Raw genomic sequence first — 12,846 nt, 5'->3', positions numbered from 1 at the left:
TCCTTAAAAACAATGGGTCTTGACTGGTAGTGGCACGCAGGTCTCTTGTGCTCAGCCTCAGGCTGTGCCTCTTCCCTAGTCGAGACAGTGAAAGGGGTGGGGGGAGTTTTGCTCTCAGTCTTTGCAGAAAGACGGCTAGGTGTTTCTGATGTCGTTTTGACTTCCGTCCTGCTGAGTCCAAGACATTTCTTTTCCTGAGCTGGATTACACTTAGTGAAAGGCAAGTCCATATTGATGTGAAAAGGAAGCACTTTCTAAAATCAAGCATTAGGCATTCACGTTTACGGAGGTCTGTGTGCATGTTATGTCCAGCATCGTGCAATGGCTTGTATACTTATTTTTAGCCAGTAAGGAAAAATGCTGTAGACAAGACATAAAAACTCAGGTAATGAGCAAATAAAGGGAAAAATAATCTAGAAAGAGATCAGAATGAGGTTGAAAAAGTCTAACTTTAAAGCAGCCTTGTTTCTTTACGTGCCCTTGTATTGGCTTAAAGTAATTTGTCTTTAACTGGTACACATTCTTCTCAACATATAGCTTAGTGTTAAGGAGCTGACACTCAATGGCAAGCCACAAGAAGGCTGAAAAGGCAATATCATGAATAGTGAACTCTCTCTTGGTTTCCTTGACACCTGCATAGTGCATACTGCCAACTATGATAAATGGAGCAGAAACATAGACACTTACTAAAAAGATGGAGCAGAAGCTAAAGGCTGGAGCGAGAGACATAGAAAGATGTATGCTTGATCTCACTTGGAAAGAGAAACAAATGGGTAGGGGAGCAAGTGAAGTTGAATGACATCTTGAAGACAGGAAAGGACTGAGGCTGAAGTGGCAGGAGGCCAGCAAGAAGAGCAGATGGGAGGTGGGACAAGTTTATTACCAAAGAGGCCATTGGATAGTAACAGTGCACATACTGCTAGAGAAACAGATGAGGTGAGATGATAATTTTTCTGAGTTCTATCTGAACATGTCTCCTATTCAGATTCCTCGTTTCATGAAGTTGGTATACTTTTTGGGAAACTTCCCTGGCAGATGGAAGAAAATTGTGCCGTGTGACGCTCTCAGAAAAGCAATCATCAGAAAGACAGCAGAGCGGGATGGGGGAATGGAGCTGCGTTCCATAATATTTTCTTAGATGGGAAATATTTGTGTTCATAATTCTAAACTGTTGCCCATGGAGAAGCAAGGTAACATTAGAGAAGCATATTTTGATACAGCTGTTGACAGATGAGTGAGTCTGACCTGGTGCTGGAGGGAAAAAAAAAGCTGACCTTGTAAATGCCCCAAAGAGCAGAAGAAATGATGTTTTGCCTGCAGGGCTTGTTAATTAGTTGAATTTCTCATCTAATCCTTCTGGGTCAGCTGTGTTGCCTACTCTACTCCAGAAGGGGCACGCTTGTAGAAACCATCATGATAGGTATCTTCAAGCTGCGATACACAGGCATAAACTATGTATGCAGTCAGCAAAGTGTAGTCTGCAACTTCTGTCCTCGCATGTTCACGAAGGGGCAGAGGTAGGGGGGTATTTTCATTTGGGTAACTACTCAAGCCTGTTAGATGCCCTGACTTGAGATTCAAGCAGACCTTGGACCAACCTCTGGAAAATGTTTTCCTTTGTTACTTCTTAACTATACAGCTACAGTATCTCTGTTCCATCTGTACTAGTAGTTGTTTTAGTAAATCAACAGACACAAGTAGTTCCAACAGTGCAGCAGTATGTGATACCTCATAAAATTTCTAACACTACAGTCTAGAAAAATGTTTTAAAATATTGACATGTTAGTAGCAATCGTTTATTTTTTTCTATGTTTTAATTTTATCATAGCAAGTTTAAGGACTAAATTTTGCTCTGCACTGCACCATACGCACACAGCTCGTATGAAGTTCGCTCATGTGCCTGCACAGTTGAGGGTAAAAGTGATCTGTCACCTTGACAGCATTTGAGGGATCTGCAGTGCTTTAGGAGATATGATACCAGGACAATTGGTAGTTTCATACCTCCTCAGCAATAAAGCCATTTTCAGTGCTAAGGATAATAAAAGTTGGCTGTTCTCTCACTAGCACTTGAAGAGGCAGAATGTACCCTAACCTCTTGATCCAGCTCACGCAAAGGCAACAACAACAGACAGCAGCTTTTGAAGCATTAGTACTAGTAAAATTTAAAACAATGGGCTGCTTTAAGGAGCTTCATGTTTCCTTTGAATCCAAGTAAGCGTTCTGCATTCCTCACTGTCTCTGTACTTAACTGCCTTCTTTTTTGGCAATAATAATATCATTTTATGTTAACGTGATGATATTCATGCCTGTAAATCTTCAAAACTGTGTGAGTGAGAAAAAGATAGACAATCACTACTCATTGCAACCACCTCTGGGGAGAAATTCAGCATTTGTTCAACAGCAAAGAATAACCTTACCTGGAAGTTCAGGACAATTAAAGTATAAGCTAGCAATGTAACATTCAGTATGCTACGTAAAACGTACATTGTGCTTTAGGATATAGTAAGTAGGACAAAAAGACAGACACCCTCCCACCCCTCTCTCCGTGCTTGCTACCCCAGATTACTTCTGTATATGCAAATAAACATGTGGATAACCCCCTCCACAATGGAGTTTCTTCAACTCCAGATTGTGTGCGCAAAGCCTACTTTGTTACCCTGAGCATTCGAGAGCGAGGGAGAGGGCCAAGAAGACAGATACAACGTGTACATATATATATGTGTGTGTGTGTATATCTCATGGAAAGCCAGACTAAAGCCAAAGTGTCTGTAGAACTGTGTCACTAATTTTTTTTTCTTGCTGTTTAAAGCCCTAGCCTGTATTACAACTGGCTTAATTCCTGTCATAACACAAGTTTGATCTGAAGGTTTCAGCTTGTGCGGGGGTTTTTTTGGGTGTAATTTCTAACTTTTAAATGAGACGATATTAATTTTGAAGGAATTAGCCGGAAATTTCCTCCTACTGCAATGAAATGGCATGAGTTAGCCAGACTAGCTGCTAAAGATTTTCTAATGAAAACTAGGGTGATATGAAATTTCCCTGATAAAAGGATCTCTAGATTTCATCTGCTGTATTAAATACCAGCCTAAAAGGGGCAGCGGGAGTCATAAATGGTTGACTAGATATTATCTACTTTTACATTCCAGGGACACTCCTTTGCTTCTCTGTTACGGTCAAAACAAAGCCTGAAAATCTGGAGGGCTGGGACTATTTTCTTCCTCGAGGCTGGCAAGCTCCTTAAAAGTCTCGATAGCTTTTGATTTTATTTTGTTTTTATTATTTGAACGGGTTCCTTTTCGGATCCGATGCGAGGGTTTCAGGTTTTGGTGTGGACAGGTGTTTGTGTGACTGCATTCCCCCCAGGGCTGGGGGGGGGGGGGCACCGGGAGGTGTTGAGTGCTGAATGTTAAGCTCGTTCCTTTGTATGGCTTAGAAATCTCTGTTGTCCAGAATTGTACAGATAAGGCAGACCCATTTGCTTCATTGTCAGGCAATGTAGCTGAATAGAAATGCAAATGTGACATAAGGGGACTGCGCTGGGGAGGCGTTTGCTGTTACCTACTGTAACAGTGCTCCTGGCTGTTGGAAAATTCCTGCAGAATCCGAGGGGAGGTTATTTATTTATTTATTTATTTATTTTATAATTAGCTACAGGTTATAGGGAAGATTCTCCAAAAGAAAATGTCTCTCTCTTGCAGATGCTTTTATTTTTATGCAGTGGAACGGCTCGGTTTTAACTCCCTTATCAAGAGCTGCATGCGCTGCCCAGACTAAATTGGGAGCATCTCCACACTGTTTGACAAATAGATTTTTTGTAAACTGATTTAGCCTTTTCATTGTTTGCATTTCATTATATAGCAGACTTCATGTCACAAAATCGGTATTCATTCAAAATAGAGAATTTAGAGATAGGACTGTGGCCAGATAAAAAAATATTGCACGGGTCAGGTCTATTAACCATAGAATAATAGCGAGTCAGTGATCCAAGGGGTAGTTCTTCTGCAGGGAAGGGCTAACATAACTGAGGTCAGGAGTCAGACCTCAGGACTTCAAATGTGGCTGTTGCCAGATTTACAAGTAAATCTACTGGGAAAACAGGGAAAAATGAAGGGACGTTGCAGGATAAGGAAAGAGAAAGGCAGCCCGGCTCTTTCATCTTAAATCTCAGGCTTCTCAGTGGATGAAGAATAAAAGTCCGATTTGCTTAAGTGCTTCACTTTATTCAGAAACTCTGAGTTGCATCTTCCAAAGCATGATTCAAGGATCTAACTCAATCAGGTTTAGAGAATTTATTTAGAAAAATAACATTAAACTGACTCTTGTTTTGCTGCCAAATTCATTATTGAATAAAGACCGTTAGCGTTCTGAAAATATGTGTACCAAATGCAAACCGTGCTAAAGAGTATAGATATGGCTTTTAATAAGACTGGAGCAGTTTACGTTAATGCCTCAGGAGCAGATAATCTGAAGTTGGAGTAAACAGGTCAGTAGGAAGACTGAGTTGCAACTTTCCCTGTTGATATTTTATTTCTAAAAGCCTTTCCAATTTTTTAAAGCCTATTGTTTCCCCGACAGAGAAATTCTTGCCTGTCTCTTAACAGTTACATTGTAATGGTTGCATGCAGAAATTGCTTTAGATTTTCTTATTATAACAGCTCCCTGCCATCATCCTCATGCTTATAAACTTCAGCTGGTTTGAACATAGTCCCGGGTGGGTTCAAGGCAGGTAACCGCAAGGGTGTTCCCCTGGAACTCAGTAATCCATTGGGTAGTATTGTTTGAACTCCTGTTCAGATAAGTTGTAACTGTATTCTTCTGTGTTATCTGGTCAGTAAAGATTCTGTACTGCAGATCTGTTTTCTAGATGCACAAAAATGGATGTGGTCTCAGGAGGTAGGTATTAGGAACCCATTCTACAACACTTTACTGGGGGGGCCGGAGCGCTACTGAAGTTAACATGAACTTGTCTGAGAAAGGGCTGTAAAATCTGGCTCTCGGGTGAGAAGAAGTAAGGCATGTAACACACTGTAACTTGGCGTGCTTTCAGATCAGCTCACCTGGAAGCACCTTAAGCAGAGAAGCGGGGACTTTGGAGGGACAAAATTAATAAAGTTGCTTCTAACTAGAATGAAAGGTGGAGCCGTTCACTTTCTGCATACATGTGTTGGTTCAGCTTACTTTTTTACTACATATTTTTGTGTGTAAATATATGTAGATAACCAAGAGCCTATAATATAATAGATTGACGTGTGTGTCTGTGTAGGTATAGGCGCGCACACACACGCATCTACAGTAATTGAACCAAATGTTTTGTGATACAAGTGTCAGAAGTGCAGTAAGTCTAAAGGCTGTACTTTCTGGATCAGTTCACACTTTGAGTGACTGCTTTAGCAGGAAAATACCAACTGGATCTGCTTAAAAGACATACTGCTATTTTATTGCTTTATTCAGCATACTTGAATCAAATAATTACAATTCTTGCTTTTCCTTTTTTACCTGGGAAAGACAGAAATTTCTGTCATAGGCAAGTTAAGCTAAATTTCTGGAAACGTAACACCTAAAATGGAGGCAGAACTGGTGGGAGAAAAAAAAAATAATATGAAAAACTTAGCTTTGCATGTTTCTTAAGATGGAAATTAGAATCTAAATCCAAATCTGCAAGCACATGAATTAAGCTGGAAGAGCATATGCATAGTGTTTACACCTTAACCATTAAACACAGAGCTAAATCTATTGATTTGAGATTGAGTAATTGAATAGGGCTAACTGTGTGGTCAATAGGAGCGAAGCTGCTATAGGACAGAAACATAGGTAATAATAGAAGGCTTTAGCTGCAGAAGGGTGTCGTTACTATTGTGTCGTCTCATCTAATCACATTTACTAATACAGTCAGAAAAAAATAATAACCCCGACAAACTTTTTTTTTTGTTAATGTGTGATTCTTATGTATTGTATTAAAGATGTTAATATGATCCCGTTAAATATTAGCGTACAAGCCTACTAGAGGTGTTGTTACACTTGCACTGGTGTATAGTGACAGATTTTTGACTGGTATTCTAGGCCTTCCACCCACCACTAAGTGGGAAATGAATATAGGAGTGGTGAACAGCATCTCACTGCACCCTGATACATTCTCTAAAGGCTTCCTTTAAGACCATCAGAACTTTGATGTTCAGGTGGATGGAGCTGCAGGACCTGGGAAAAGAGCAATTGGTGGTGAATTCCACGTTTCCTTGGAATTGCTGGAACCATACGGTTGCCCCTCGGGAAGCTGTATAGCCATGAAAACCTTTAGTTAAAGTCTCTTCATATTAATGACTAGGAAAAAGAACAAGATGTTCTTAACGCCTTCCTGTACTTGGTTTATATACTTATGTGTCCAAGAAATCATTTGACCTGGAGCCTGAATATGCATATATACAAAGTTTAAAATATTAAGGGCTTAGTCGGTCAGCTGATACAGGCATTTAAAAGAAGCTATATATACAGAAAGAAAAATTTAGGTGTTACCATAGGGACAGATTTCAGTGGCCTTCAGTATGGAAGTCTCTACCTGCCTTAGATCTGAGGTGTCTAGAGACGAGTTAAGAGTAGCTAGTGCCTTATGGGGAGGGAGGATTTGTTTACTCTTGAGCATGTGAACTCATCCTTTGTTACTGGTTTCTTCTGGCTGTTTCAGAGCTGTTAATTTCCCATGGTGAAAGCTCTGATTCACTAGCACAGTCAGATTATCCTGAGCTGAGGACATTTCTTTAGTCCCATTTGTCTCCAATATTCATTCTGCGCCAAATTTTTGCGTCCCAGGTCAGTGAAATGTTAGAAGATAGAGAATCTCACCTTGATCTTGGAGAGAACAGCTATATACTTCTATATTACGCTGAATTCTTCCCTAATAGTTATGGATAACAAAAGTAGGACACCCATGCGGAAAGTCCCTGCTTGACAAGCAGATCAGTTTTGTGGTTTTCAGTACATGAAATAGATGCTTTCCTGCTTGTCGGTATTTATTGTAGCTAAACTGTGTTTATAATTTAGTGTTCCTTGCACCTTTAAAAAGTGCAACCCCTTTAATCTATTGTTTTAAAAAGCATGCATTAGATGTCAGACAACATAAAGACAGCATGTAGAGATAACCCTGATGTAAGCGATGGTTCCAGTCATCTAGTGTATGGATAAAAGATTTCTGAGGCTATGTTACTTGGCAGTTCAACATGATCTGGCTGTTTGTTAATCAGAGAGCACGAGAAGAACAAAGGAGGGAGAACAAAAATGTTGAAAAAAGTGTTGTATAGCTAGAAGATGTACAGTGGGACAACTAATGCAGTGATAGGATTGGATAAAGCAGAGTCATGGAAACGATGAGCCATAGGAGGGTAAAATTTGTTTCACTTTGTTTCATGTGACTTGAGTTTGTTGGTTAAGGGGATAACATTTCGTATTCAGTCAGAGAGCATGTTCTGTAAATCTCTTCAGTTACCCGTTCCCTGGGTGTCGCAATAGATTAAGTCGCTGTGTGATGATATGACACCGCCATCACTCGTCTTCCTGGGATATTGCTGGAGGCAACAACAAACCTGTGTCTTTGGCACATGTGAAGGAATTTAGTGCTTGAGGGGTTAAATTACACAGGCTCCCCTGTGGATCAGCTTATGCTTGGACAGTAATAATAGCAATAACATTAATAATAAAAATGCCAGAGCGAAGGGAGTGGAGGGGGAGCAGGGGGAGAAAAAGGAAGCAGAGTGATGGAAGATGGGCTGGGACAGTCGGGGGGAGGGAAAGGCAGGCTAGAGAGAACGCGTTTTGTACTGCAGGTGTACTGGCTCCAAGTCAGATGTAGGAGCCTCTGCGCCATGCACATGCACAAATACACATTACAGGAGCTTTGAGGACGGTTGGTGGCTCTGCGCGCGCGTGTGTGCGCTCCCGCTTCGAGCCATGATATCCTAGGGCAGTGTAACAAGCAATTCATGTCAGCCCACAGTAAAGATTATTGGTGTTTTCACTGGGGAAATATTTACGTTCCATCTTCTTCTTCTATTTTTGGCACTTTGAGCTTGCAGTCAGGTAGAAGGGCTGGTGGAGGAGTGGAAAGACACGTCTCGTCCCTCAATTAGATGGAGCTAAACCCCTAATCTTGCTTAGGAATAGCTGCTGATGCTAAGTTTTCTTCTTTCCCTGCTGGGTTGGTGGGATATTACGTTTCACTGCAGTACAGGTGATAGAATGGGATGTCAACTGGAATGTTTTGGTTCTAACAGAAAGCACGAGCGCTTTTTAAGGAAGGTATTTTTATGTAGGTGAGGCCTCCAAAAAAACCCAAAAGGTAATGTAAGTGCAGAATAATGTGGATTTTTTTTTTTTTTTTAATTCCTGGATAGAAAAGCCATCACAGTAAGGGACAGCAATTTATTGCGGGTGGGGGGGGAGAAATCTGAATTTGTTCTCTTTCGGATTTGTTGTTTATCATAATGATCCTTCTAGTGAAAAGGGCTAATTTACTCTTTCTATAGGAATATTTTAAGTGTGATTATCATAATATCACAGCTGCTGAAAAGGTCTAAAATGGGACATTGACCTTGAACGTGTTCCTGCGTTTAGTATGTGGTGCTTAACATTCAAGAAACAATATAACTGCAACTCATTTATTAATGTATAATCTCAAAATGTTAACTCTTGCTCTGTAAATACATGCCACAAGGATTGTAGAAAGCTTGCAGTATCCCATGAAGTACATGTGGTATTTTATCAGTGTAAATATGTATAAGATTTTCAAGATTTCTGCTGGGAATACTCCATAACTAAAGTAAGTTTTCCCTTTGGTACTGCACTAGTTTATGATTTAATTTTTACTGACATTCCACCAGTCATATTATTAGCTTCACAAAATGAAAGTGAAATAATCCTGTATTAATTAAACAGAGCAACTGAATTCCCTCAGTCATCTTATCCTTGGCTGAGACAGTAATGCACTTCAGCTTCTCTGAAGAAACTTACACTAAAAAAAGAGCTTGGGGTAATAGCGAGATATCCATATTGAAGTGTGTGCCTGAATTATCTTTAGGGAGTAGACCTTTTTTGGTGGGTGACAGGCAATGTGCGTGCTGCTCCTTTTCTTTTTCTTTCTTTCTTTTTTTTTCCTTTCTTTTTGTCAGAGGCTTTGGAAAAGGTGTTTCGTCAAGAGAATAATTTTCATTTATAGCAATGTGAACAGTTTCTATTCTGTACCGGTGAAGGCAGTCATTTACATACCCATGCGTGTGCCCTTGAAAATAAAACGAGGAGAAAATATGGAGTATTTATTTGAGACCAGACGAATTGAATGTAGTTCGGTAACATGGTAAGGCAATGCAATTGCTGTTATTTCACGGAGACATTTTTTATATGCTGGAACTGAGTGTAGCAGCAAAAGCTAAAAGCCTTGCTCTGTGTATTTGTGAATGCACTGTGGAAAAGTTCTAAGGAGCATTCGGAGATTGTTATGTGAGCTTTTTTCCCTAAGATCAAAACAAGGAGTAATTAATGCTAAATATAGATTGAAGTAGCAGATGGCTTTAAAGTAATAACCTGCTACAGTTTGTCCAGCTATGTACAAACAGGTGAGCAGAATTTGGAGCTTTTGTAGCGTTCGTTTTTTTAACTCATTAGCGGTATACCCAGGGATGCACCAAGTGCCTTCCAATGAGAAGCACAAAAGGCAAAAGACCAGCAGACAGTGACAATATTGTTCTAATGTTGATCTCACTGTAGCATAGCACATCTGAGTTGTTTCTTTAATTAGTGACTGTAAATGAAGAGAAAATCACATATTGATGATACTTCGATATTTATTTCAAACTCTTGACAATATATTTCCCAGCTAGACTTTGAAGAAGGTGCCATGGTGTATGGCAAATTTCCATCTAAAGTAACAGTATACTTGTTTTCAAATAAATTCTCAGCAGCTAATAGATGCTTTCATATTCTTGCTCCTTCCCAGATGGCTTGAGCTTGTTGCTCCTTTTGGTAAATACACATTTGACACCGCACCTTGCGGCTTCTGTGAAGTGCCACTGAATCTTACTTCTTCAGTTGCCTTGAGGTAGTTGTGTTTTAAGAATCTGGCTGTTTGGATGCCTTGAAATGTCTGTAGTATTTAAATGTGAAGATGCTTAAAGACGTACCGTTCGGCACACAGGGAAAATTATATGCACAGAGAGACATGGAAATGTAGGTGCTGCTCAGTAATGCCCCTTGACTGGTACAGGCACTCATGACGATTTTTTCCTTCCCCTCTCTGATTCCATTACCACTGTTTTGTATAGACTCCTTGTGGTAAGATTTTGCACTGTACGTTTTGGTAAGTTAGTGCAGATGTGTGTTTGCATGCATGCTCTTATTCTGTATCCCCTGATAATATTCAGTAAACTGGTACCTGTTTTGCTTTTTTTCTTTCCCCTACTACTATTTTTATTTATTTCTACAGAAAAGCTTGAGAAAATGAAGCTATGCTTCGCCCCAGTTTATTTGCTCCTGTAATCTCTTTCTTATCTTTTTTTTTTTTTTCCCCTTCCCCAAACTGATCGGTAACTGCGAAACCCAAGTTCAAGAATGTAGTTGGAATTCCAGGCCCCAGTCTGGTGGAGGTGACACTTTCAAGTCCCGGGGGAAGAAGCCAACTGCTTTGTTTATCAACATGCAAAGGACAGCACTGTATTTCTGGTTCTCCAGGAAGCAGCACTGGCAGAGAAGAGAGCTGCTTGCTTGGATGAAAGGTGGTTGATAGAAAGGTAGTGATGGTTCACAGGGGGAGAGGAAAAAGGTATTATTTGGGGGTGTAGAGGAGGGTAGAGGATGACAAGCCAACAAGGTAGTGGAAACTATGTGCACATGAAAAGGAGGGCTTGCAGGAAGACAGACCATGACAGAAGGAAAGAGACCATCATGTTTCAGCACCTGAATATAAATATATAATCTTAGCAGATAATGAACAAAAGTAGAAATCAAGCTATCCTGTGCTTGGTAAGTTTCAAAATGGATTAGCTGTCATATTTTAAGGAGGGTGTATTCAGGGAACTTAATACAGAAAAGCGACCTTAGCAAATTACTCATGCATAGGGATTCTTTATGGGTGATTTTTACATAAGAAAACACATACACGTGAAATGATTTGAAGGAATTTTAGCATAAAAACATTGAAAAATAGCAATTCTGGTTATAAATCTATAAACGAACACTCAGAGAGACACAGTACAAACAATGTATTTGTATTTTCACGCTTTGCCAATATGCACATGTAAAGCAGTTTGTAGGAACTGTATTTTGGGTTTATATAGCAATACAGATACCTGTACATAAAGACATCATATTCAAGTTCTGATTTGATTCCAAAATCCACATTTATCAAATTCTTACTCAAAGAGAGCGTTCTAATACTGTAACATGATTAAATGCCTCTCATTTTAAAATTTGATGAAAACTGATTTTTTTGTCTCTGACGTTTCTGAGTGCTTGGATTTTACTCTGCATTTCAGAGCTTTTTAATTCACTGCTCACAAGCGAATTTACATCTTAATTACAGATTTCACATTTAACAATATAGACAACATAATGCTACTGGTAATTAAGCTTTTGCTACCTGCTTTTATACAGTAGCCAGAGCTGTAGTTTTGCTGTCTGAGTTCCGATTCCTAAACTTGCAGGTATTTATACCAGGTTTGTAGGCAGCAGGCCCTGTCTTCACGTGAGGTTAAATACATAATACTGGAATCTCTCTGCTGTAAACATATACAAACATGTCTACTGAACGTATATATTTCGGAGTTGGGTTCTGTTGCTGTATTTATTTGGTAACATGCTGTGAAACAGATTTTGGAGAGGGCACTTGCGTTCCCATTTTTTCTGAGGGTGTGCACTGATTTGTTTTGATCTAAAAGATTGCCATTTACATCATGTTAGGGCTCCAGTCACAAAAGATTTTGTAAGAGTTGAGCTGAATTATAAAAAAATCATGGTCTTTCTAGTTGTTTGGTTTTTTTTTTTTTCCTTGCCAGAAATAGCCTGCATCTGTTTTCACTGGTAGGGGCAGAAACACTTTGAACCTGGAAAATAAGTATGGTGTCTTAGTTGTAGTGTTAAGTAAAAATAATAGCTTTTGAGAGAAAAAAACGCACCCCCGATTCATTACTGATGTTTTCAAAATGGGGCGTGTACGTGTGATTCAGTGCAAACAGTTTCTCTAAATTTGGGTATGGTCGTTTTCTTGGAACAAGTTTAATCAGGGACCTTTCATTCGACAGAGATGAGCGACTGAGCTGGCTCTAAGCAGTGCTTTGCTGGAATTGGGCTTGGTGATGTTTATGCAGGCATACATGCAGGGCTATGTGTTTATTTCCCTTTTAGTTCGGCAAAATTTACTTTACAAAAGCCCAAATGCCAAAACACTGTGGAGGTCTATGCACACCCCCAGATTTACTAATGCAGACCTACTACAGTGCAGTCCTTATCTTGTTAAAATGAGGCAGGCTGAGTTAGTCCACTATAATCCCTCCACAGTTACAGAAGAAATGGATCAATTCTGGAGCTTTTCCTTCTCTTTTCTGTATCTAAAGATATACATCTAAACACCCAAATATTCGCACAGGGGCATACACCTTAAATATACCCGTGTTAAGATGTAGCTAACCTGTATATGAACACACATACCTGTATACGCTCCCAGTTGCACCCGTGCTGCTAAGGAATGGATGCGAGTGCTAGTTTTGTTAGGAATGTCCTTTCTTAGTAAGTACAAAATGAGGCTTTTATTTTTTAAATAGATAATATATTTATATAAATTTTAATATATTTATATAATCTATATATATT

General features: G+C 39.5%; 1 protein-coding gene across 4 annotated transcripts in view; it reads left to right on the top strand.

The window, feature by feature from the left end:
- ESRRG (estrogen-related receptor gamma) overlaps positions 1 to 12,846 on the top strand; it is a 266,930-nt gene that overhangs the window by 83,709 nt on the left and 170,375 nt on the right. The window lies entirely within an intron of this gene.

This window comes from Pygoscelis adeliae, unplaced genomic scaffold (assembly GCF_000699105.1).
Source record: "Pygoscelis adeliae isolate BGI_AS28 unplaced genomic scaffold, ASM69910v1 Scaffold308, whole genome shotgun sequence".
NCBI lineage: Eukaryota > Metazoa > Chordata > Aves > Sphenisciformes > Spheniscidae > Pygoscelis > Pygoscelis adeliae.
The sequence above is the reverse complement of the archived record's forward strand: the minus strand, read 5'-3'. Positions and strand labels throughout refer to the sequence as shown.